Here is a 2860-nt window from a genome sequence, read left to right on the forward strand (position 1 = left end):
AAAAGGTTGGCAGTTCCAACCCATTAGCTCCTCAGTGGAAGAAAAGGCATAGTGAAGAGCTCCTATGAAAATGCCAGCTTAGGAAAGTCTCTGGGACACTTCTACTGTGTCCGATATGGTCCTTAAGAGTTGGAGGTGACTCAATGGCACACAACAATGAAAAGAATGGAATACCTAAGAGACTGGTAGACAATGAGATTGCCTGTAGAAAAGGACAGGGAAAGAAGGTGACTAGTTTTCATTACACATACTATTCCTCACTTACTGGCTCTCTTGTTATCCAGCGTTTCACATTTTAAGGCTCTGTATTGGACTAGTTGGATCATTAACGACATATATCTAGCAGTAAAAAATGGTGAGGTATGAGGTGAGAGTAACACTGGCTTTGATGGTTAAGGTTATGTATAAACTGGGATGGGCTGGGATTCCCAGGGGTGTGGCAGTTATGTAATGTTATAATTTGGCAGGATATAATGATATAGTCATCTTCCATCTTGTGATATGATGCGGGCATCCTCCATTGTTGGCATAATGCCAACTTTCATGTAACGTTCTGGTCTTTGGAACCAAACCATATCCATAAGTAGATATGTAAGTTCATTTTCACCTTTTAAATTATAAAACATCATTAAAACTACCTCAAGTTATATATTGTTGTTGTTAAGTGCTTTTGAATTGATACTGACCCATAGCGACTACATAGGGTTTCCAAGGACAGGCTGGTGAGCTTAAACTGCCAATCTCGCATTCAAACCAACTTTGCAGTCCCGCACATCAATTCACTGTGTCACACCATAGCTATTCTTAATACTTGTTGTTGTTAAGTGCTGTCAAGGCAGTTCCAACCCATAGCGACCCTTCATAAGGTTTCTGGGAGAAGCTGGTGAGCTTGAACCACCGACCTTGCGGTTCAAATGGCTTTGCAGTCTAGCACATTAACCTACAGCGCCCCACTAAGACTCTATTAAAGCTGGTCTTCTAAATGAATTGTTTCCTAATTATTGATCAGGAGTCCTGGTGTGGCGCTGTGGGTTAATGTGCCAGACTGCAAAGCTGTTTGAACTGCAAGGTCTGCGGTTCAAGCTCACCAGCTGCTCCTCCAAAACCCTAACAGGGTTGCTATAGGTTGGCATCAATCTGATGGCAATTAACAATAACAAATTATTGATCAAACAGCTGTTTGAACTGCAAGGTCTGTGGTTCAAGCTCACCAGCTACTCCTTGGAAACCCTGCACAGGGTCACCATGGGTCGGAATTGACTTGACGGCACTTAACAACAACAACAACAATCTTACATTCCAGGAACAGAGGACTCTAGGACCATCAAGAGGGAAGAGCATGAGTAGAGTGTGGGATCTTAACCAGAGAAACAGTGGCACTGGAGTCAGAGGAAGAGTGATATCATGGAGAGATCAGCAGCTGAGGACTCCAGACTCATGGAAAGAGAAAGGCTGTGTGTTAGCATGCAGGTGGCTGGCTTGCAAAACATGTCCTTTGGTTGTTTAAATGATTATAGATTCCTGTGTGTTTCTGTAAATATGAAAAAAAAAAAAAAAAAAATAGAGGCAAATATTGTAAACCAATGGCGCACGGAGAAGATTGTAATCACTGCAATGAAACCAAACATGATAGGATGAGCGCAAAACTGTTGATCTGCCCTGTAAACTATCATTCAATTCACAATAAAAGCTTTAAAAAAGAAGGAGGAGGAGGAGAAGAGATGGAGGGAAGGTCGGACCTGGAGCCATCAAAGCCAGAAATGTCAGTCCATTAGGGAAAATCCCATTCTAAGACTGAAATTCAAAGGGAATCCATGAATAGTCTAGCATGCTCACTGATGACCACCCAGGTCTACTTGTGAGTGGAAGTGGGGGAAATACAGCAATGAAGACATAGGCAGTGTGTGGCCATGTTACATTGACAGCCATTGACCTTGAGATGAGAGAGAAGAGGAAAGGCTGGCTGATGTGAAGTTTAGGATGTGTGAACTCCCAAACCTGTAGACACTTACCTAGAGCTGAAAATGAAGTGGCCAGCTTATCTGAAGTGAGCAGAGGTGTGTGAGAACTCCCAAACATGCAGATAGTATCCATTCAGCCTAGTGTGGATGGCTAGTTGATCAGAACTGAATCAGATGAAGATGAAGAAGTTTGGTACAGGGAGCAAATGAAATTGCTACAATTTGATGAACTGGACCTTTGCTTATGAATACAGAGCTCAAAATTCCAACCAAAGTGGAAAGATTCTTCACATCAAGGATCAAGCTTGCGTCTTCACTGTACTGGATTGTTAGGGATGGGCAACTTAGACATTGGCTATCAAAAATGGAGGTCTATACAGTCATGAAGTAGCCAGCTTCCAAGCTTTGATGAGTGTGCTAACTTTCAGAACTAAGGGGATAAGATAGAATTCCCACCGAATAGTTTTCCTCTTGTCCAGATTGATCTGGTGAAAGGGGAAGGGGGATGATGGGGATAGGATGTTATAATTCAATTGTGAGCAGTAGGCATCAGGATTAAGTGCAATGGTCGCAGCTGCAATTGTAGGCAATGTGTAACTAAAAGGGGGAGTAGTTAATCTTACATTTCAGGAAGAGATGACCCTAGGATCATCAAGAGGGAAGAGCATGAGTGCAGCATGAGACCCTAAACATAAAGGTGGTGACAGCAGAGACAGTGACACAAGCAACGGCCTACAGACACAAAACAGCTGAGGACTCTAGGCCCATGAACTGATAAAGGCTTCATGCCTGCAGGCAGGAGGCTGGCTTGCAAACTGCAACCTTTGGACATAAAAATAAATACATAAAAATTTTTTGTATGTGTACATCAAAAAAATTAAAGGAATAGAGGTAAATAC

This window comes from Chrysochloris asiatica, unplaced genomic scaffold, assembly GCF_000296735.1.
Source record: "Chrysochloris asiatica unplaced genomic scaffold, ChrAsi1.0 scaffold00080, whole genome shotgun sequence".
Classification (NCBI taxonomy): Eukaryota; Metazoa; Chordata; class Mammalia; order Afrosoricida; family Chrysochloridae; genus Chrysochloris; species Chrysochloris asiatica.